The sequence below is a fragment of the Vicugna pacos genome, chromosome 2, assembly GCF_048564905.1.
Source record: "Vicugna pacos chromosome 2, VicPac4, whole genome shotgun sequence".
NCBI classification, from domain to species: domain Eukaryota; kingdom Metazoa; phylum Chordata; class Mammalia; order Artiodactyla; family Camelidae; genus Vicugna; species Vicugna pacos.
In genome coordinates this window covers 85,475,158-85,498,874 of record NC_132988.1, presented here as the reverse complement: position 1 = coordinate 85,498,874, position 23,717 = coordinate 85,475,158, and the positions used below count along the sequence as shown (strand labels likewise).

The following is a 23,717-nucleotide window of genomic DNA, read 5'->3' as shown; positions in this document are numbered from 1 at the left end:
TTATTTGGTGGGAAAAAAAGAGCAAGAGAGAGCAAGAAAATTGCAGGGACTATTGAGTCTATAAATCTGCCAGCAGACATACTCTGTCAGTATTTTCATAGACTTTATTATGCAGTCTTTAAACAGCATATTCACGCCAGCTGGGTGGACTGGAATAGAAAACACGTCTCTGAGAAGAAGCTATTATTGGGTCAATGCTAATTAAAAGGGCTTATGCAACCATCTGTGGGATCCCCAATAGCAGACGTTTGTTTCTAGAACCTTCAGTGCTGCTACATCTTAAGGTTGTCTCTAGCAGTTTTATGGATACCAGAGACATTCTCACTGATGGTGATGGGAACAAAGGTGTTGGTGAACCTGTTGGATTCATAAGGTATGTTTTACAATTAATAGGGAGGTTACAATCATTGCATATAACTTGATAGACTTAGAGAGTTTCTATGGAGTCAAGTTGCCCTAGTGACAGTTCTATGCAGAGTATATCAACACCACATTGTGTTGACCTGTTTACAGCACTTGTGCACAGCATTTAAATTAGGAGATGAGATATCCTGTTTGAGTAACTAAGTGAATAACTTGTGCACCCCGGTCGGCGCTTTGGGAAGTGTAAGCATTTAGTTTTGCAAGAGTAAGTGTTGGGTGAGGATGAGAGGAACAAAGAGAATAAGCCTCACTGTTTCTGGCTTTGAACATGGAAGTGGTCACTTTGTACGTGTTGGTTTGATGTAGCTCTTAAGAAATGCACAAATTATTACTTTAAAAACTGTGCTTCACTATTTCAGTGGTAATAAAATTACTTGGAATGGCTGGTGTCAAAATGGGTTTTATTCTTGTCAGGTATTCCTCAGCACAGCTCTGTTGCCTAGGCCCTACCCAGCGCCTCATTTCTATCATCTGCTGCCCCCAGGAGTTTCCTTATTTCTACATCTGTTCTCTTTTCAATATAACAGCATGGAGCGAAAAACACTCCTCTTTGTTAAGACAAGCTGAAGGACAAACAGGCTATGTCAAAAAGATAAAACATGTCTCAGATATACTTAGAATTAAGACCTGGTCTCATGGGTCTAATTAAGGCAGAGCTGAATAGTGCTTCCAAAGACTTCTGGGCCCTTTGGTAACTGATAATCCTGATGGGGTTTACAAAGCTGGTCTTGGTTGGACAGTTACATGGGTTTCTTTAATTCTCTGTATGCCACGGGGGTAGCATTGCCATTAACTCCCCAATCCGTCTGGAAGAGCATAAAATCACTGCTCTGGTTTCCATAACCTGATATAACAGACATTTATTTCTATGTTGGTAGTATATGGCTTATCCTAAAACAAACCAACCCAAAAGATCTGAGAACACTGGGCTCTGATTCCCACATGGCCACAATCAGCTGGAGCTGAGCAAGTGTGCCCAGTCCCTGTGGCTTGACTCAGGCCCACTTACATATTTCTATCACCTGTCCCATCCCCGCAAGCATCTGAGTTTGCCATCTCTGTACAATTTAGAGTAAGATACATTGCACAGGGACTTTAATACACTTATGCTTTTGTATTTGTGTAAATCAAACCAAACCTGACTTCTATCAAGGTATGTAACTAATTTTAGGATGCCACTGAAGGCATAAATGTGTTTGAGGGTTGATGGGGACAGAGAAGATGAAAAAACACTAACGTTGGTAGAAGAACCAAGTTCTTGTCTTGGTTCCTTTCGTCTCATTTCTAGGTCTCAGTTTCCAAGCAGTCTATAAGGGTCTGATTTATATCCTTAAAAAAATAACAAAGTCCAGAAAAGCCAAAAAATGCATATTTATATGTGTTACTTATCAGCTGGAGTTCATGAAAGCACTGATATGGACCACATAGATAAGGGAGTTAGTCCTAAAATTTAGTGAAAGAGTATTCTGTATTCAAGGCTAGCCATTTAAAACGAAAACAACAACCACCACCATCTGCTTACCCGTGTGTATCAGCGTTTGGCACTATTTTGCAATTGTTGCCTCACAACAGCAGCGATGCGCTCCTTTCTGTTTCCCAGCCTCCCTTGAGTCAGGGTGGCCACAGGACTAATTCTGAGCGATGTAAGTGAATGTTACTTGTGTAATTTCCAGGCTCTTATGGTCAGGTGTACGTGTTCCTTCTTCACTCCCTTTCTCCCTTCCTCTCCACTCTCTTCACCTCATTTGCCTGCTGCAAGTATGTCAGCAGAGCCTCAAGATGGAAGCACTTGGGTCCCCAAGTCACTAATCAGAGGGGAGTTGCCTGACCCATGTCAGATTTTGATGTGAATGAGAAATAAGCTTCTGCCATATTAAGACACTGCAATTTTAGGATTTATTTGTTATCACAGTGTAACTTCGCTTATAATATAACAACCAACACAAGACAAATAAATTGGATGCTAAAGCTCATATAAGACAGCAACTGTCATCTATAATCCATAATTTCAAATTTTTGTATTCATTAAAAAGCTTTAATTTATTACAAGCAATACATAAACTTATAGTTAATTTATGAGTTTTTAAAGGCCTTGTTGCTATTACTGATGGTTTTTGTAATACGTTTATATATTTTAACTTGTAAAATATGTTTATAATAATAAAACGCTAATATATTCTGTTTCAGATATCAGGGCTCTATGCAAAATTTATGTGTAATTTAAAAAATTCTACTTCTAAAGTGCTGGAAAATCACTAGATGAGAGAATATCAAAGGTCCCATAAAATAAGATTCAATAACAAGTTCAGTACTTCCCTCTCTGCAACGAAAGCAAACCACTGCCTTGAAGCACAAAGAAGTAGAAACCATGTCTATGAAATTCATGCTGCCCATTAGTGTCATGTTCCACTAGGTGTAACAGATAGGAAGCATTACCAAGAGCTGTAGGGGATTCTAAAAGAATTGATTAATCCTGTTATTTTTTAATTTCATTTTTAGAAAAGGGACACGAAGCTATTAGTAACAGAACTCCCAATAACCACGTGGAGCTAAAACATGTGACCACACGTCCATGTCTCAGTTCCACATGTCAGGACTGTCATACTATCTGTGTTAGTTACCTATTTCTGATTTATAAATTACCTCAAAAATTAGAGGCTTAAACATTAATAAATATTTATTACCTCACAGTTTCTGTGAATCAGGAATTCAAGAGTGGTTTAGCAGGGGGTTCTGGCTCTGCAGGCTCTGTTTCCAAAATAGCCCACTCACATTGCTAGCAAGTTGGTGCTGAGTGTGGCAGGGAGCTTCAGTTCCTCACCACATGACTGAGTGTCCTCTGATGTGATGGCTGGCTTCCTCAAGAAGGGGAGATCAAAGAGAGGGCAAGGCGGAAGCCACAATATTTGTTATGACCTCACCTCAGAAGACATACTTTGTCATTTCTGCAATATCCTATTGGTACAAAGTTTAACCTTTTCATTAGCCTTTCCAGTGTGGGAGGGGCCTGCACAAATGTATGAATACTGGAAAGAGAGACTCATCGGGTGCCATCTTGAAGGCTTGCTACCACACAGTTGTCTTCAAAGAGGAAAGTCTTATCCATAATTAAACATGTAAAGCAGACACCTGTTCAGACTGTGTTTATCAGTCAGGCATGAAATGTCTCTCCAAATACATTCACCTTAATCATGCTTTTCAAAAAAATGTCCCATTTTGAGAGAAGGACTGGGATTTTCATGAAGATTTGCATGGTCACAAAGGAACATGTTGGCCTCCAAACAATGAACTTTCCCCCAGAAAGTATACAGTTAAAAGGAACCAGAAACATCTTGTTGACATAGCAAGTCTGTTATTAATCTTCTTAAGTACTGATATCCAATTAAAACAAAGAAACTTTTCAGCTTGATCCAATACATCATGTACTTTGCCTTTCTCAGTCCAAAAGAAAAAAAAAAAGGAAGTATGTACTGTACTTTCTAGAAACTGGAAGTTTAAAGCGGCATCTAAATATTACAAGTAAATAAAATCATGTGTCCTGGAAAACATACATGGAAAAGTTCTAGTATAAGACAAAATAGTCTCTGGGGGAAAAAATCCCACTTATGAAACTAGTTTTCTCTTTATTTTTTCCCAGCTAATTTTTTTTTCAGCTGAACTACCATTTTATCCTAATTTCCTCCATTTAAGCAAATGTTAGATTTCAAACATAGCAACATAATGGAGCCCCAGTATCACTCTGAGCTGCCTGCCTTTCTGGCGGCAGACTCTTACAGTCTCTTCTTGGGACTACGCAATTGCCATCTAAATGTTATGTCTTGGAGCAAGACTGGGCTGAATCTTCACAACTTGAGGAACTAGGACTTCTTCTGTCTTTCGGGGCAAAGAAACCAGAAAGCACCTGGACTTCATATGTGAGAACAATGATGGGGCCACAGGCACTGTTTCTAAAGATAAATACCACTTCACCATTCCTGAATATGGCAACGGGTTTAGCTATCAACAAAATACTAATTTTATTATAAATTTATTGACTTCTTATTGAAGAAATGGGAGTGAGAGGGAAGGAGGCTAGGAATACACGTCTGTCAGGCTCTGCTTCAAAATGCTGAAGGCAACAGCAGAACGGGTAGAACGAGGAAAGGGCATCACCTGTGGAGAATCAGGTGAGGCCCACATCACTGAAGAGTGAAGCTAAAGTGATGGCTTCAAGCCAAAAAGAGGCTGGAAACAGATGGCGGCAAAATTAAAGCATCTGATTAGGGGGCTGGTAGCTAACAAATAAAAACAAACTGGGGAGACTTGACTTATAATAAACATGGGTTGAGAAAAGGACCCAGTCATGCTTAACTTAAATAATTGCTGTCCATCATGCTGTGAAATTTCATGCATTTGTAAATAAAGATTAATAAAAGAAACATAAAGTAAGAAAAATAATAATTATCCAGAATAAAATTGCTAGATAATTATAACAAAACATGGCGAGTTAGAGCAGAGGAATGATGTAAACATGTACTAGAGGTATTATCTACCTTGTTGAATGAAAAAAGCAATTTGCAAAATAGTATTATTTTTACTACAGTACTACTTTTAATATTGTTCTACTTGTCTATGAAAAGAACATAGAAATATATATGGTATAGAAAAAGCTTTGTTAGGACACACCCAAATTTTTGAAGTGGCAATGAGGGAACATTTGTGCACGTCTGTATTATTTAAATTAAAAAAAATAACTCCTTTTAAGAAATATCCTTTTAAATAAAAACTTCAAAAAATAGTAACTTTCCCAAAATATATTTTCAAAATATGAACTCTCATTTTTTGGCAGTGATATGCTGATGCTATGCCTCCTGCATTTTGTAAGTAGAACTTTCACAGTTCATGTTAGACACTGCAGCAGCCCCTGGAGTTCGCTGTGATCTCCCTTCAAGAAAGAACTTGCCTTTGAGCTGCAATGAGTGCAATTAGCGGACAGCCTTCAGCTGTCACGCACTGGCATCCTCCTCCGTGGCTGAGCCAAGGCCAAGGCTACACTCCTCCTGGCTGTACCAGCCAAGGGCTGAGGATGGCCTGACCATTCCCTCCTAGGAGTCTCCTCTGATAGTCTTTGCTCCCAAATCCTCCCTGGGTTGGTCATGTCCTTGTCAGCTTTGCGTCCAGATCTGAGGCTTGCTCTGCCTGAGTCCTGCTTCCCCCTCCTTTCCTTTCACAGTTGTCAGAGCTGCACATTAGCCAAAGGCCTTACCCCCTGTTATCTTTCAAAGCCATTACCAGCTACCACATAAAGCTCTTGCACTTCTAACCCTGTCTCAGCACCTGCTTCTTGGAGGACCTGGCCAACACAGACGTCTTTGGGGGTTTGTACACTTTACAAGGACTCTTCTTTTTTTCTGAGAACTCCTCTGTCCACTCCCACTCCATAATCCCTTGTCAAGCCTTGTTTTTATCATATGACTTTGTCCTGACATTACTGGCTGTGCAGGGAGCAGACACATAATCCAGGCTACACCAATTACTACTGTAACCTATAATAAATTCTTCCCAGTGTTCCCTCTCTGATATGCATGCTAGCTCAAGTAGATTTCTCTTACTTGTAAGCACAGTTCTTCACTAGTACAGTCAATGATTGTGTCCTTCCCTGCACTCGTGCACTCGACTTTATTTTATGGAGGTTCCTGAAAGGCAAGCTGAAAAGAAAGAAAATGCCATTTTCTTGGTGATTTCCATCATAAAATGGTAAGTGTATGCCTTTAAAAGGCTTGATCCTAAGGAATGTCGCTTGGATTGAGCACTGATTTTGAGTCTGGAGACCCAGCCACAAATTCCAGCTAACCGGATATGCATCACTGGGCAGGCCACCTCACTTTCCTGGGGCTTGGTTTCTGTGCTTTACAAAATGTGGGGATTTTAGCCTAATTTAACTCTAAGGTCCCTTCCAACTCAATAATTTAATAATATGCCCTAACACTGTTTTTCCAGAGACCATGACAGTCTCTGGCACATAATATGGACTCAACAAACAGTTTCTGAATTGAATAAATTAATAAGTAATTATAAACTTGAAGGATATTTTTGAGACTTTAGAAGCAAGTAAATGAAAATATTTAATCTTGTGGGCAAAAGGAATACGATTTATTATTCCCTCTTCTTTAAACTTTTCTCTGGTTTCTGGAATTTTGCTTTCTTCCCTCTCCAGCCCAGGCTTCATCATCCAAGCACCCTTGTCCCTGTCACTACTTTTTCCTGCTAAACCTGAACTCCAGTAAGCCCGTTTTATCCTCCTGTCCTACATCAGGTTTTCTGGGCAAGCAGCATAAAGAGGATAATGCACAATAGCATATATTGTACTTACTTGTGTATTGACTCCCCCCGGCTAGAATGTAGCTCCATGAGGCATGGATATTTGTCTGTGTTGTTCATTGCTGTGTCTACAGCGCTTGGGACAGTGCCCTGCACTCGGTAGGTACTTAATATTTGTGGGTTAAATGAATGAATAAGTGACTACATGAATAATCATTCTAATATGGAACTATCCTTCAGAAAAGCTATTTGCACTGGAGATTTAAATGTGAGGATTTTGCAAGGGGTATAGGAGAGGGGAGGGGGCATTTGTAATCGTAGTAGGGCGGGAGACACTGCAGCAAGGATCTGAAGCAGGTAAGGGAAGGAGCCACGCTCTCACTTACTAAGGTCCCGGATCCTGTTTTGGGCTTGAACACAATCCAAAACAACAACAGCAGCGCAACAACAATAACCCCTACCTGAGGCAGGAACAATAGCAAGTACAAAGGCCCTGAGGCAGGAGCAGTCCCAGCCTGCTGGCCTGTCTGAGGGACCACGTGCAGGCCTGTGTAGCTGAAGTGGCGTGACCAAGGTAAGAACAAGAGGAGGTGAGGTCAGAGGGAACATGGCAGGCGGGGCTGGCAGGCCACTGAGGAAACTTCAGCTTCTACTGAGTGAGGTGAGAAGCTACTAGAGGATTTTTTGAGCAGAGGAATGACATGGTCTGAATTCTGTTTTTAAAGGCCGATTTTGGCTGCTGTGATAAGGTTACAGAGGAGCAAAGGCAGGAGCAGGGAGACCCGTTGGAGACAATACAATTATGCCTGTTAGAAAAATGTTCCCCAGTCATTCCAAAGGTATTACGCCACAGGTGAACCCACTGTGTCCTCCCCAGACTTGTTTCTTTGACCTGTTTTTCCCATCTTCAAAAACAGCACTTCCTGACCCCTAACCGTTCAATCTAGAACCCTGCTACAGCTTGCTCCAGACCCTGTGGACGCTCCCCCTCAAACACCTTTGGAAGCTATTGCCTCCTCTCCACCCCACTGCAATGGCGCAGTCATTACTGCCTGCACGCTGACAGAAATCTCCTAACAAGGCTCTTTGTTTCCAGCTTTGCCCCTCAGAACAGTGATTTGTCTCAAGACCCAGATGTGAACACAATGGTCCTCTGCTCCTATGACTTTTCACTCCTTAAATAATAAAACTATTCTATACGATAGCAGGTCCCACAAGACCCTTCATGACGCAGACTTGCCTGGCCATGCAGACTGGGCACTCACTACTCCCCCTCAGGTATCCTGTTGTCTAGCCTTAATAGAAGAGTTGCTCAAAGGGGGAGGGTATAGCTTAGTGGTAGACCACATGCCTAGCATGCATGAGGTCCTGGGTTCAATCCCAGTACCTCTATTAAAAAAAAAAAAAGGTTGTTCAAAATATTCTAACCACAGAGATGGTGATTTAGTAGCTCTTAGAGCTCATTTCTCTTCTCTCTTTTTCTCCTCCTCCTTTTTAACTTCACAAAACTCCCCCAGTGACTCACTGCAGCCAGGATTAGAATGACTAGTTATCGCATTATATGCTTATAGTTTGGTCCTCATCTCAGACAGTGAGTCCAAAAGGAGGCAAGTATATTTCTCTTACTGTCATTGTTTTTTTTCTGCCAGCACATAAATCATATCCACCTGTCTCCATACCCGAGCTCCCACCTCTGCTCCCTGCAAAAGAACACCTGCCTTGGGTCTGGAATGAGCTGTATGAACTTACAGTCCACTTAGTACAGAACTATGCCACTAAAAATAAAGCTACTGCAATGGAAAACTCAACTGAAGAGCCTGCCATTTGTGTTCAGCGGACAGTAGCAGGAGAACTGCCACGCTGTCCCTGGTGGCAAAGTGTGGGCCCCACCGCGTCATAGCAAATGGCACAGTTTCCCAAATACTCAGGTTACCTAGAGAAGAATTTAAGCAGATTTACAGCATTTTAGTTTTTCCTTCACGCTAGATTTCACTAATATCATTGCTTTGACTGTATGCCCTCTACTGGAATGCGTATTTGTTTTATAATGCGGCTTTTTACTTATGAGTGTTCCAAGACATTTAGTGCTGGTGTTTGCTTTTCTAATCTCATCTAAGAGTCACTTCATTTATTAATGCAATTTGTGTTTTATTGCCTGCTATGCACTAGTATTCCATGGCCAGTATATTTCTTATTAGATATGTAATTTAGGTCTCAAAATGTAATTTTGAGGGTCAGTAACATATTACCATGTATCCAGAACTTGTGATTTCATACACTGTACTACACACACACACACACACACACACACACATATATCTTTTCTCACTCTCTGTATAATAAAACATACTTATAATTTTATTTTCCCACAAGTTTCCTTATAAAATTAGATTGAATCTTAGATATCTATTGGTCTTATATTCTCCAAGTAAGGTACTTTCTTTGCGGGATTAGCACACAATGCCAGGTGCATGTATTGCAGGTACACTTATTGAATAACAAACATTTACTTAATGAGTGAATGAATTTATCTACTAATTATTTACATATTTTGGAAAATAAAAAAAGTGTATGGCTATCTCAATATAAGTTCCTATGAACTAAGAAAAACTTTAATATGCCTTGAAATACTCTTTGTAAACAAATTCTCTTATAGTTATAATCCAATGTCTTAATTTACTTTTTTTATTTTAAATTTTTAAATTTTTATTTTTAGTTTTTTTTAATGGAGGTGCTGGGGATTGAACCCAGGACCTCGCACAAGCTAAGCATGTGCTCTACTGCTGAGCTATATCCACCCTCCCTAACTTCTTAAAATATAAAAGTTTACTCACTGTCCATGGAATAAAAAAAGTCATAGCTTTGTAGAGTTGGAAAGTCTCCCAGATATCATTTAGGTGACCACCCCATTTTAAAGATGAGGAAACTAAAGACAGAAAGGTCACTCAACTATCCATGGTCACACAGCTACTAAGGAGCCGAAGTGGAATCAAAATCCAGCTCTCTGGATTTTCAATTCAACTTTTAAGTCTTCTCTGAGGTTGAAAAGTCCATACTGAAAACTCTTTTCAGAACACATCTTTAGTACCTATAATACAAGTCAGCAATGGCATAAATGAGTCTAAATTACAGTATCAATTTTTAAGAGCATGCATTTTCCTCTTGTGATACCCAGAAGATCATAAAATAAGAACAAGTCCTGGAAAACAATGTTTCAAAATGGTACCTGACATTCTCATTTTACCAATTCTATGTGTCTTGCAATTATGTGTAGAGTAATTATTTCCCCAAGTTTTTCTTTTCATTTTAAATATCCAACAAATATTTATTTATTGAATACCTAGTATATTTCAAGAATTATTCTAGGACTTAAAGAGAGTGGATGAAAAAAGACAAATTTCTTTTTCCCATGGAAGTGGTTTTTGCAAAGATCCACTCAATATGATTGTATCATTACACCTCTCTTCTGCTCTTCTCTTAAGAGTAAAAACACAAGTATCTTCCACACATCTTTTTTATAGGGTATGTATCCTCTTGACCCCTGAACTGTCAGCTCCCCACCCAATCTCCTCACCTAACACACATTCACACACACACATCAATGATACACACATGTGGTAGGTCTACCAAGGTTAAGGAACTTGAGCATGCTCACACAGAGGAACTGGGACTCAAATCTAGTCTGTCCTGATGCTCTAAACCTCTTTGTGTCATTGCCATTAGCCACTCCCTCCTCCTCATTTTGTTCCCAAACGACAGGATGACAAATAAGGGTGAGCAGAGGGGCAGTGGGGCATGGTGAATGAAAGAAACCTGTCAGTTGAAAGCATGGGATCTTTTCTGGTCCTGCCCCTTGAACCCAGACATCTAATCTGAGTCTGAGTTTATTTCTTTATAAAAGTTCTGATAATGATATCTGTTCTGACTAGCTCTTGTTAGAAAATAATGTTAAATGTTTTAGAAAAAAGGCCATAAAAATGTTTCTCTAGAAAAGCAGCATACAAAATGGTCCATTAAAACTATGTAAAAAGGCACAGGTAAAATTTGCCTTCCAGTGGAGTGATTATAGGCCTTTTTTTGGTTAAAATTATTTTAGGTCATTTAAAATTTCTTCTTTTGACTTTTCAACATTTAAAAAATTATTTGATTAACATATGTTCATTCACACATTCATTGACTCAGCACACAGATATTTATTTATTTCTGCTGTAGACACTATATTGAGGTTAAAAAAAGAAAACACAATGGAAGATATTTTGATATATGTACACTCTAATGTGATATGCACAGTTGTCCAATGGAGTAAAGGATTTTTTTCCCTTTAAAACTCCATCTTTAACATTGTTCCTATGTCCACTTTGAAATCAGAAAATTTAATAAGTCTTAAAAAAAGTCTGAGTACTTAAGAGAAACAAGATCTTATGGGGACAGCTTATCCCCCAGTAATGCTGGACAAGTGAGGTACTGATTAGACTTTTTCAAAATGGCAGACGGGCAGTCTTGGGCACTGCTTTCTACCAGCTCCAGATTAAGTGGCAGCAAACCTTGCCAGCATCAGTCTGGCTAAATAGCTGATGTGATTAACTGAGTCAACAGTCAGTAGAGGCCATGAGGAATATTTCAAGATGACAAAGGGCTCAGAGTTGGATTAGATTATTCCACTTCAGTAATACAGGTAACATTGCCATATCTGGAACTAAAAATTACAGTGCTTCCATTGGAGCCCAATAGTTTTACATACTGGTGGGAGGCTATGAAGGAAGAACAGAAACCAGGAAAAAGCTATCCAGATAATGTATCTGATTGCCCACACCATCCCTGGTCTCGTTCCAATCCATTCTCCACCTTGAGGCTAGTGTTTTACAAAACACATATATGAGCATGTTACTCCTAGGCTGAAAATCCTTCAGTGGCTTCCCACTACCCTATTTCCCCCAACGTTTCCTTCTCATGGCCCACCAGACCCTGCATCATCTGGCTCCTGTTTCTCCATCCTCCATGGGCCTCAGCCATGCTCCCTTCAGTTCCTTAAACTCCCCAGTGCCCTTTCTTGCTCCCTGGGAAAGCCGCCCACTTCTGTCTCTCCACTTCCTGTTGGGTGGCAGCTTAACAGCCTCTTCCTCAGAGATGCTCTCCCTGAACACTTGTGGACTGGTCAGGTCTCTCCCAGTATGTTTGCTCTCATAACATCAGGCTAGCTTCCTTCATGACCCTATTATGATGCTCTAATTCTGTATCAATTTGTGAGATTGTTTTCTCTTCCTCTCTTGGCTAAACTGCAGAGACCATGTCTGTCTTATTTCCCACTGTATTCCTAGTACCTGGCACAGTCCAGTTACTTAGGACACTTAGTGAATAAAAGGATGAATAAATGAAATTTGCAAAGAGCAACAAAAGTTTTAGTACATTTTATATCACTGTGGCAGACAGGCTGGATGCTGACTCCTTGAATTTTCTTCCTGGCACTCAGGAGGTCCCTCATCAGCCTGCCTTCCTTCCACTGGGTTCTGGGGGCATGAGACTGTGCTCTGGCCAAGAGAATGTGTGCAGGAGTGACAGTGGCCCCTTCCTGGATGAGCAGCAGAACATTCTGCACAATCTTCTGGACCACTTTTTCCCCAGCAGTGTGGTTGGAAGCTACAGATTCTGAGATGGTGGGAGCACCCAGGAGAAGGAGCCCAGGTCTGAGTCACCTCTTAAAGGAGGGCCACCTTGATCACACTAGGCTTGAGTAAGAAAACGAAACTTTACGTTAAGTCACCTTGATTTTCTCTTGTTTTTTAATTACAGTAGCTAGGGTTGATTAATACAGTTGCTTATGTCACTAAATTGTTTTTCAGTCTGGATACAGAGTAAAGCTAATGATACTGAAGCAAACTAATCATGTATCAAAGTGTTAACTCCTCTGAAGTTAAAATCCTGAGGTTTACCACCATTAAAAAAAAAACCTTCAATTAAAGAAAAAAGTAAGGATTTTAAAGTAGTTCTGCAGAGTACTTCCCCTCATATTCTAGGCAAAGGGAAGGAAGTTTGGAAAGTCTAGGATTCAAGGAAGGAGAAAAAATACAGAAAAGACCTAAACATGTTAAAAAGGAGATGAGGCCATCAAAGAATAATGGCTGGTCCCTCAATTAGGGCTAATTTCCCTACAGGGCCCCAACCTATAGGTCAGGTATTCAGCAGTAGGCCCCTTTCTTTTAATAAAAGTACAGCAGGGAATCTAATTATTTTAAAAATGCAAAACAAATCACATTACTCCCCTTCTGTTCAAAGGCTTCACATTGCCTTTATAATAAAATCCAAGATCCTTAAGGGGCTGCGAGCCCTCACATGACTGGGTCACTGTCTACATCTCCAGCTCCAATTCTACCCCCTCCCCCCTTTCCCTCGTCATTCCAGATACACCACCCTTCTTTCAGTTTCTGGAACTTTGGGGGTTTCTTCCCACTTAGGGCCTTTGTGTCTGCCCTTCTCTTAGCTAACTCCTCCTCATCCTTCACTTCACAGATCAACTGTTACTCCTTTAAGAAAGTATTCTGCAGCCCTCCGGATTAGGGTGGAATCTTGATTTACTGTTTATTACAATCTTCTTGTCATGTGTCCCAATATCCGGCACCAGTAAGTTCTCAATAATCATTTGTTAACTGATGAGGTCATGGGAGGCAGTAAAGAATAACAAGAAAATGAAGACCTTACATTATGAACTAGAACACCCTTGAGCTAATCTTCCCTTGAGATATTCAGGATCTTAAATGTTCCAGCTACTAACAGATCCATGATCTTTCAGATGGGACAGAGGGACAGGCCCAAATTAAAGCCTAAATGGTATCAATGACAGCCACATGTAAATCAATGAAGTTAGAATACCATATACAAAAATAAACTCAAAATGGCTTAAAAACTTAAACATAAGAAAAGACATGATCAACTTCCTAGAAGAAAACATAGACAAAACATTTTCTGTCATAAATCTTAGCAGTGTTCTCCTAGGGCAGTCTACCCAGACAATAGAAATAAAGCAAAAATAAACAAATGAGGCCTAACTAAATGCATAAGCTTTTGCATAGCAAAGGAAACTATAAGCAAAACAAAAAGAAAACCTACAGAATGGGAGAAAATATTTGCAAATGATGCAGCTGACAAGAGCTTAATTTCCAGAATATAAAAACAGCTCATACAACTTAATAATAAACAACCCAATCCAAAAATGGGCAGAAGACCTAAACAAGCAATTCTCCAATGAAGACATACAAATGCCAATAGGCATATGAAAAAATGCTCAATATTGCTAATTATCAGAGAAATGCAAATCAAAACTACAATAAGGTATCACCTCACACTAGTCAGAATGGTCATCATTAAACAGTCCACAAATGATAAATGCTGGAGAAGGTGTGGAAAAAAGAGAACCCTCCTACACTGTTGGTGGGAATGGTAGTTTGATGCAACCATTATGGAAAACAGTATGGAGATTCCTCAAAAGACTAAAATTATACTTATCATATAATCCAGTAATCCCACTCCTGGGCATATGTCCCAAGGCAACTCTAATTCAAAAAGATACATGCATCCTAAGGTTCATAGTAGCACTATATACAATAACCAAGACATGGAAGCAACCTAAATGTCCACTGACAGATGACTGGGTAAAGAAGCTGTGGTATATTTACACAATGGAATACTACTCAGCCACGAAGAAGAACAAAACAATGGCATTTGCTGCAACATGGATGGACCTGGAGACTGTTATTCTAAGTGAAGTAAGTCAGAAAGAGAAAGAAAAATATCATATAATATCACTCATATGTGGAATCTGAAAAAAAGAAGACACAAATAAACTGATCTATAAAACAGAAACAGACTCACAGGAAAAGGATAAATTGGGAGCTTGAGATCGCAAACATTAACAACTATATATAAAACAGATAAACAGTTTCTTCTGTATAGCACAGGGACCTATATTCAATATCATGTAGTAACCTATAATGAAAAAGAATCTGAAAATAAATATATATGTATATATATGACTGAAACATTATGCTGTACACCAGAAATTGACACATTATTAAGTGACTATATGTCAATAATTAAAAAGAAAAAGACTTATCCAATAAGCATTTAATAAAGAGAGCAAAAATGAAAGTGGAGAAAGAGTCCATTCTTGGTCCACTTTCAGGCAATTTAGGTCAAGAGCTGAAAAAAAAACAGTAGTCACAAGTGACTGTAGAGGTATTTTCATACAATGCAAAGCTGCTCAGCGTTCAAAAAGCAATAGGCTACTGTTACTTAGCAACAACATGGATAGATCTCATAGACAAAATGTTGAATAAAAGGAGCCAGACACAAAAGAGCACATACTGCATGAATCAAGCCATACAAAGCTGAAAGCTGGCAAAATTAATGTATGGTGAAGGGAGTCACAATGGCGATTACGTCTGTGAGGACAGATGGGGGTAGGTACAAGTGAGCTGCTGGAAATACTGTACATCCCCGTGAGTGCATACATTTGAAAACTTCCTTAGTCCACAGACTTATGATTTGTGCTAAGTGGTACTTTAATGAAAAAGAAAACACGGACTCCACTGCTGAAATCCCTGCAATGGCTCCATCACGGTCTGTGGGATAAAGTCTAAATTCCTCAGGAAGGTGAACACAGTGCTTTGTAATCTAGCCCCTCCAGACACTCTCATCTCAACTCCCAGTGCTGCACATGTGCACAGGCTCCAGGCATGTGTTCCCCCTGAAATTCTCTCTACAGGTCATTACACTGTTTACCTCCATGCTTCTGTTTCTGCTGTCCCCTCTGACTAGAGAGGCATCAACGTGCTGTCCCCCTGATGCCCTCCTAGCCCTCAGGGAATCGCTCAACTCTGCCCCTTGGTGACGACTCCCTGGCCTCCCTGGGGCTGAGTCAGGAGCATCTTCTCCTTGGTTGTTCTGTGTATCTTTCATCTGTCCTATAATTTATGACAGTTATCATTCCGTACTTTAGTTGACATTTTACATGTCTGTTTCCCCACTAAAAATAAGGCTCCTCAAGGGCAAGAATCATGTATTTTCCAGCTTCATATCCTTACTTCCTGGCACGGTGCCTATCACACAGAAGGTGCCTGATAAACATCTATTGAATTTGAACCGGAAAATGCACAGTAGGACATACAACTGGTAGCCAAGAATAAGGACATTTTAATCAGTATTAGTTTAAAGAAACTAAAACCTTTTAGGGCATAAGAAAGCAGAGATAGGTGAAGTAAAGAATCAGAATGAATATAGCTCAGTCTTCCAAAATGAGGTTTTTTTTAAGTCCAATTTTAAAAAGTTAAATTTAACAGATTAAGAGGAGAGAAGCAGCCATGATGATAATTTAAGGGTTTGGGTTTGTGGGTGCAGGGCATGAATTAGGTCAGGATATTCACAATAATAGCAGTAATAATACCTAATTGCAGTATCTAACATTTATTGACTGCTTACTATCTACTAAGCAACTTGCCTTCATTATCTGATTTAATCTTCAAAGCAAGCCCTTGAAGGTCTGCTATTAATCTCCATTTTATGTATTAGGAAACTGATGCTCCAAGAGGATAAGGTGCCTGCTGGAGGTCACACAGACGGGATGTGGCAGCGTTCAGGTTCTACCCAGGCCTGTGAAGCTCCGGAGCCTGCGGCAGTAAGACTTTTGTCAATCACACTCCCAAACGAACATCTCAGAAGCCCAGAGCATAGTGGTGTGGTAAGCGGAAAAGCGACACAGCTTCTCATGTTTACTTGGAGCATTTAAACGTCCATAGCTGGAGACCTACCCTTGAGAAAGAACGCCTGGGAATCCCAGAGGTAAAGAAAGTAGCCTAAAAATAGGCCCATTGCAAAACCACATATGAAGCTGTGTGGCAATTTCCTGTAAGGTATTCAGCCCAGTACCTCTAGGACAAAACAGAACCATCCTAGAGGAAGCTACAAGAAGACATATCTGAAGAAATGGCTACCAATGGCCACATGCCAAAAAAGAAAAGGAAAGAAAAGAGAGAGAGAAAAGAAAACACCCAGATTCAACAGAATCTTATGACAGACTCATGGGTCCTGCAACAACCCACAACACACATTATACTAAATGTCCGGGCCAGCTGAATGCCATCTCGTTTATTTCGGGCAAATCTTGGACACAGTATATTTAGTGTGGCTTCCTAGGGTTTCAGTTATTGGTGCATTTGCCCATTTGCTTGGCCTCTCTTCTGACTAGCTGAAGTGAAAAGGACCTCTCTGGCCACAGCAGACCACCATCAGAAGAACCACTATCCTCTCTGAGACTCTTAATGTGGTTCAGTCCTAGACCTGGTCCTTAACTGAAAAGGGAGAGAAATAAAGTGGCCCCAGATGAACATGTGTACCCCTGGCACCTTTACCAAATTATATTGCCAGATCTTTCTATGTTATTCTTCAAGGTACCTCCCAAAACCAACATTTCCAGGGTGTCCTGCTACTCTGTAATATAGCTAAAAGAATTTTTTCCCCCTCAGGTCATAGGGGAAGGCAAACAGACACATTTTTTACATTGACAGGCCTAGAAAAATAACAATGCACTGCCTGTATTACACAATGGGGCCTTGTATTTTTACAGCTAAGCTGCATGAAAATGCAGCCAGTGGACCCAGACTAAATCAATTTAATGACCTCAGGTGAGGACCCAGGGGAATGTCCATTTTACAGCAAACCCTGACCATGCAGCCTCGGCCACAATAATTGGGCCCCATCAACATCTCTAAAATGTTAATATGAAATGTATGTTTTAGCCCCCAAAGAAATGACAGCTCCTGGACTTAAGGAAAGGAAACACAGCCAGTTTCATAGGAAAGAGCTGATTCTGTTTTACCTGCAACAAAAGGACTTAACGTCTAGCATTTTTTCCTAAAAATTAGTCAATTAAATTGCATAATTGTACATGAATGACAATTTGAACAATAACAAGTAGTGTGAACTAGCCTGACTCCCACCTAGAGACATGATTTTCCACAGGATTTTTGGTATACAATATATTGTGTTTCTTTCTAATTGGTAGCTTCCCTAGTAAGGAACCACTTTTAGCCACTAATAATTTGTTGCTATACTTTCTTCCATGTCCTTCAGTTTTAGATTCCTATATATATTGGGAGGGAAGAAGAATAAGGGTGCTGACTGGGAGACTAAAGATAAACAATAAGGCTGTAGAAGGAGATATTGGGAAAAGGAGGAAAGTTGAGTACAGATGATAAAGACCAAAAAAGCAGAAACAAGGAGCTTGCTCATCAACACGGGGAGAAAGTAAGCGCCATTCAAGGCTGGGAGGGAGGGTAACTGCAGTCCTCTCATTAGTTTTCCAATGTGGTTGAGCAGAGAAGTAAAGTCACATATACCTTGTCTTGTGCTAGCAGCCAAAAAGTAAAGTTACCAACAGCGATGCTGAGCAGCTAACAGGCAATGCAGAGACTAGCAGGACCACCCACCTTATAGAACAAGGACAGCTCAGAGGGTAGAGAAGCACTCAGCACCCTCAGCATAAGCCCTCTCTGGAATTCAAGCAAAGGGAATCTCCCCCGCATCCTCAACACCTAATTTCCCTGTGTAGCTGTGACTATCAGATGAGATCTGCCCATTCAACAGGCAGTTGAATTTATTATTAACTCAGCTCATTTCAAATCTAATTACGAACATGATGAATCTGAACAGTCTTCTTTAAATAACAATGCTAAGACAGGGATGGCAATTTTAGTATCCCATGATATTAAATGGATTATTTAAGTAAGAGTCCTATGTCATTTGTAAGTAATACTTTACCGGTATATTTCCATGTAATTGAGGAGAGCAGAGCAGGAGATTCATTAATTTTAAGATCTGAATTAATGTTATAATTAGTAAAATAAAAGTATGTTTTTGATATAGTCAGACAACCACATAGAGATTTGACTGTGTCTTCTGTTCAAATACACACAATGTTCCAGGGAAAATGGCTGTTTTAAATATGCGCAGAATTGCAGGGGCCTGGCTGCACACTGGAGTCAACTGGCAAGCTTTACAAATTGTTATTCCCAGGGCACACCCCATGCCAATGACTTCAGAATCCCTGGAGGTGAAATCAGGTGCCAATAGTTTTAAAACGCCTCAAGTGATTCCAATTTTCAGTCAAAGTTGAAAACTATTGCCAAAAAGGAAAGCAAGACAACCCCTAAGATGCTGCCTTTAACTGAATCTTTTGGCCAGGATCTATCACCCCACCTTTTTTAGCCCACATCTGGAATCTTACCCACCACTAGTTTTGGGATTTGCCTCCCCAAACGAACAAACAAACAAAGCTGTGAATAAAATTTCTTTGGTATGGTACACAATGATATAACAGATGTTGCAGAATACTTGTGTCACTAAAAGCAGTAGTAATATAATAATGTTGTATTTTAAATAATTTTAATATTTATAAAAGTATATAAAAGTTTAAAATATCATTGTAAGTATATAATGATTAATATTATTATTATTATTATCTATTGAACCCCTACTATATGCTGGGTCATGTGCTGGTTAAATCCTCCCAAAGCTGTGAAAGAGAGGTATCATTAGCCTTATTTTACAGATGAAGAAACCTAGTAAAGGACAGAGCCACCACTTGGAACTACCATGGACTTGGCATGACAACATTTTATCTTATCCAATCTTCAAAGCAACCATATGGAGTAGACATTTTAGAGATGAGAAAACTGAGGTTCAGAGATATAGACTATCCTGGGGTCCTGTATGTACCAAATGGCAGAGCTGGGGTGTGGATCCTGGCTGTGCCTGACTTCAAAGCCTGCCTGATCACTTAAACATTAAGTTAAAAAATAAGCAGAGCCCAATTTGCCAGTCTCCATTTTGCAAATGCCTTCTAGTAACATCTCTTTTTCTTTTTCCTGACTGTGGCTGGGAAGGGGTGATCTGCAGGCCTCCTTTTCCATATAGCCAAGTTTCAAAAACTAATTCAGTACAGTAACTCAACTCAAGGCTCCTTACATGTCAGGAGATTGGCTGAAAAGATTTCCGTTATTCTCAGAACAAAGTATTGCTCCTTGCAATTTTGCAATCTGAAATTTTATGCATTAAGAAATCTCTAGATCTATAGTAACTAGATACATAAAGCAAATTCTTCTTTCTTCTTTTTTAATGATAATCTTTCCACTTTAAGTGAGAAGAATAGAATCTCCTATTGAAAGGGTTCCTAGACTCATTTGGTCCAGTTTTCTCATTTGTTTAAAAATGGTGATACTGAGGTCTAGAAAAATGATTCTTTCAAATGAACCAAAAATTTTTTAGACCAAGACATTGATTGGCCATGGAATTAATGAAGAACACACAGTGGTTTAAAAAAAGAAATTAAACATTGTAGAATTAGGTCAGAGTGCTAAGAATTAGAGGCCCAGTTAATTCTACTTCCTTTCCATAGAATTCCTCTATGAAAAAGACACTGTGCTCTGTATTATTTCAAAGCCATCACAGGGGTATCAGGGAGGGTCATTTGGCCCAGGCTCTGACCTATGAAGGGCCTCAAAATGTGGGTACATGGCATAACGCCATTTGTCTTTTCCATTCTCATTCTCTTATGAGTACACAATGTCCTGTGATATCACAACAGACGATGCAAAAGGAGACGGGAGACTCCGCCTGTCTTTTATTGATCAAGACATTAAAGAAACTTGCAAAAATATAAAACAATGCCACTCACTATATATATGTACTTTGTTTTTGAAAATACAGGGTTTTTTTGGTAAAGGTATGTTTACTTTCTATGTTTACATAGTTTGTTGCTATGCCAACATGTAATGGCGTTATTATTGTCCATTTTAATTTCTAATAGACAAACAGTAATAGATAAAACATATTAAAAAAAGCTCTTTGGGGTTTCTGAATTATTTATAAGAATGGGCAGAGGTCCTGAAGACCATAAGGTTCCAGAACTGCTGCTTTACTGGGTCATAACACCTAGAGTGAACTATGAACTCAGAATTTACCCTACAATTACTTGTGCATAGCAAAAATAAACTGCATTATATTTTTGGTTAAATACATTCATCAAGTACTTTTATACAAATAGCATATAACAGAATATCAATAATGAAAATATAAATATTTAAAACATTTGATAATTTTTGTAAGCCTGTTTTAACATTTCTTTATTTTAAATGTGGTAAGAGCTTAAACATTAGAACTTTCTTAAGTTCTGAACATCCATTAGTGAAAGAAACATGAAATTGAACTCAGGTTCGGCATTGTCAACACTAATGGCTAGTACTTATTGGGTACTCACTCTGTGCCAGGCCTGTTTCTAAGTGTTTTCCACTTGTTCTCTCATTGAGCCCTCACGACAATATTAGAGGATGGCTTGTCCAAGGTCATCTTTTTCTGGTAAGTAGGGGAGCTGGGATTCAGACCTAGGGAGTCTGTCTCCAGAGCCCCTGCTCTAAACCACTGCATGGACCACTATGACATACCCAGTCCACGCCTGTTTTAGGAACCTTCGTCTCCTACTTGCCAGAGTAAAGGCATTTTGAGTGCAAATGGGGAAATGGGAAGGACAAATCAGAAAGGCTCTTAAGTGGATGATGGGATGTGGATGAGAGTCCTTGGCTCTGCCTTCTGCTGCCTTTACATTGTGGGTTCCTTGAGGGCAGAGTTCTGTTTACTGCCATTGTATTATCTATTCATTTGGAAAATAACACCCTGTGTGTGAAGTGCTTCAGGACGGGGAGATCAGACAGTAGTTTTTAAGGACTTCTTCCCTGGGGAGGTGCGTCACAAGAAATTCTCATGAAGGCAATATGTTCCCCTATTTACGTTACGCAAATCTGATCGTCTCACTCAGTCTGTCTTCAGCACTTTATTTAAAAGGAAACGTGATAGCAATAGACAATGATACAAGAGAAACCATAGGTCACTTTTCGCAAACCCAAATTTGGATAGAGGGGTGAGAGAGCCAGCTGGCCTGATGTTACATCCAGATGTGGCACAGCCTTTAGCCTGGGGAGGTATGTTATTAGGTGATTTGAAAATAGACATTATTATTACTGTAATTACAAAAGACAACATAGAACATCATCAACCTCAGTAGTAGCACTATTAACACAGTCTCTCATGGAAGAGTTATCTTTGTTTTCATCAGGCTCCTTACTTCTGTATGGGCAACAGCTGGTTTTGGAAATTTTCCCCTGCATTTCTGCTCAAACTCAATCCTAGTAATCAGAGAATCAAACAAAGAATTATAGGTATTCTTTGCTTAAGCATCTTAACATATACACCTACTAGAAAAATAATATTTCTAAGTCAGCTGGGGTATTCAGGAGTGGGGAGAACGGTATTCTGACTAATAACCAAAATCAGGAGCTCTTCCTACCTGTGTTTTTAAAAATTTAATCACATATTACAACTTTTATCCCACCATAATATAAATGTAATAGCAGGATAAAATACTATTCAAGTGTGACACACAGAAAAAGAAAGTGTTTTCGCTTCAAGTGAGAGGCATTGCAATATTACATGTGCGATTAGGCACAAGTACACTTGCTTTTTGAGTGCACTGCAGGGATTCAGTCTCTTGAGTAACAAGACTGCTATCATTACATGGAACCCATATAATTTAATAGGTGTACAGTGACATGAAACCACTATTAAAAATGTGAAATAACCTTGGCCTACCAAGAAAAGTATCATTCATCTAGTAATTTCCTGAGTTCTTTTCACATTGAGATGACAAAACGGAGACTTCACTTACAAAAATGTATGTTCATACTTAAAATACGTAAAACCAAGTCCGGCATATAATAAAAGGAGCTTAACATGGTGAGGATTAATTTAGCAATTTCTTCATCTTCACAATTGGAAATAATAATTGGAATAAAGATTTTGTTTGACTTTATTCAAAATTTATTTGTGAATACTGATTTTATGACTTTCAACTTAAATGTATAAATCAGTCTTTATATTAGAAGTGATAAGAAAAAACTCAGAGCAATTATTCTGTAAGCAGTTTATTCCCCAGAGTAACAATTCTCCAAAGCTAATAAGGGAGGTATAGTTCCTTAGAGAAAAGGTACCATACAACACATTTAAAATAATAACTCCCATGTTATAAAGAGATAAAAAGGGAAGGAATAAGGGGGTCTGATTTCACTTTCATAAGTTTATTTAAAGATCCTTATGATCAAATTCTATTGTCCCCTTTAACAGATAAGGAAAGTGAAGCTCAGAGAGGTGAAGCTACTCGCCCAAAGTCTCCAGTCCGATAAACGGGGAAGTTATCTCCGGGACAGGAAGTTGGCTCCAGAGCAACAGTGCTTTATTGCTCATTAACTGACAAGAGTGAAAGACCACTACATAACCATGTAACTTGAAAAAGAATCACTGTTATTTGATTAAAGTACCCAGAATGTATTCAAAGCCTCTTCATCCCAACTGACTTTCTTAATCACCGAAATTAGATTTCCTTGATTAAATTAACCCTCTAGGACCACCCCAGATGCACATAACCGGATCTTGGAAAAGGGCTCCTGTGGCAAATTCTCTGCTTATCAGAATTTTATTCTAGCTAAACTCAAGGCATCAGCTGTCTATCCTGGATTTTGTATCATTTGTGGCTAATATTGAGGCAAACTGTAGTTTCACACTCCTGTTTCCTTCCTTCCTTAACATGTTTGCTCTTTATATAAAACATCAGTGTTATCTCAAGTTTACCTTCACTCTTTTGGCAATAGCTCCCAACACATCCATTTTTGATCAAAACATTGGAAGCAGTGGGAAAGGTGCTATTAAAACACTTCTAGCAACGCCCTGGGAATACAAATGAATTTATGGAAATTGTAAGTGAAGGGAGGGATTTATTACTTGGATAGATATTCTGATGATATAATTGAGCTCACTTATGCTTCATTTTCAAAACTAGAAGCAACATTATTTACTTTCTACACCAACCTAGATCGCCAAAGGTCTTCAAAAGCAGACGT

The 23,717-nt window shown here is 39.3% G+C and overlaps 1 protein-coding gene and 1 long non-coding RNA gene across 3 annotated transcripts in view; one reads left to right on the top strand and one right to left on the bottom strand.

Annotated features, from left to right (window-relative positions):
* The window catches only part of SCFD2 (sec1 family domain containing 2), a 351,298-nt gene that overhangs the window by 141,490 nt on the left and 186,091 nt on the right, over positions 1-23,717 (bottom strand). The window lies entirely within an intron of this gene.
* On the top strand, positions 259-23,036 carry LOC140700295 (uncharacterized). Its single transcript, XR_012078684.1, has 3 exons — positions 259-373; positions 16,285-16,453; positions 22,945-23,036. It is a non-coding gene; the product is annotated as an uncharacterized lncRNA (long non-coding RNA).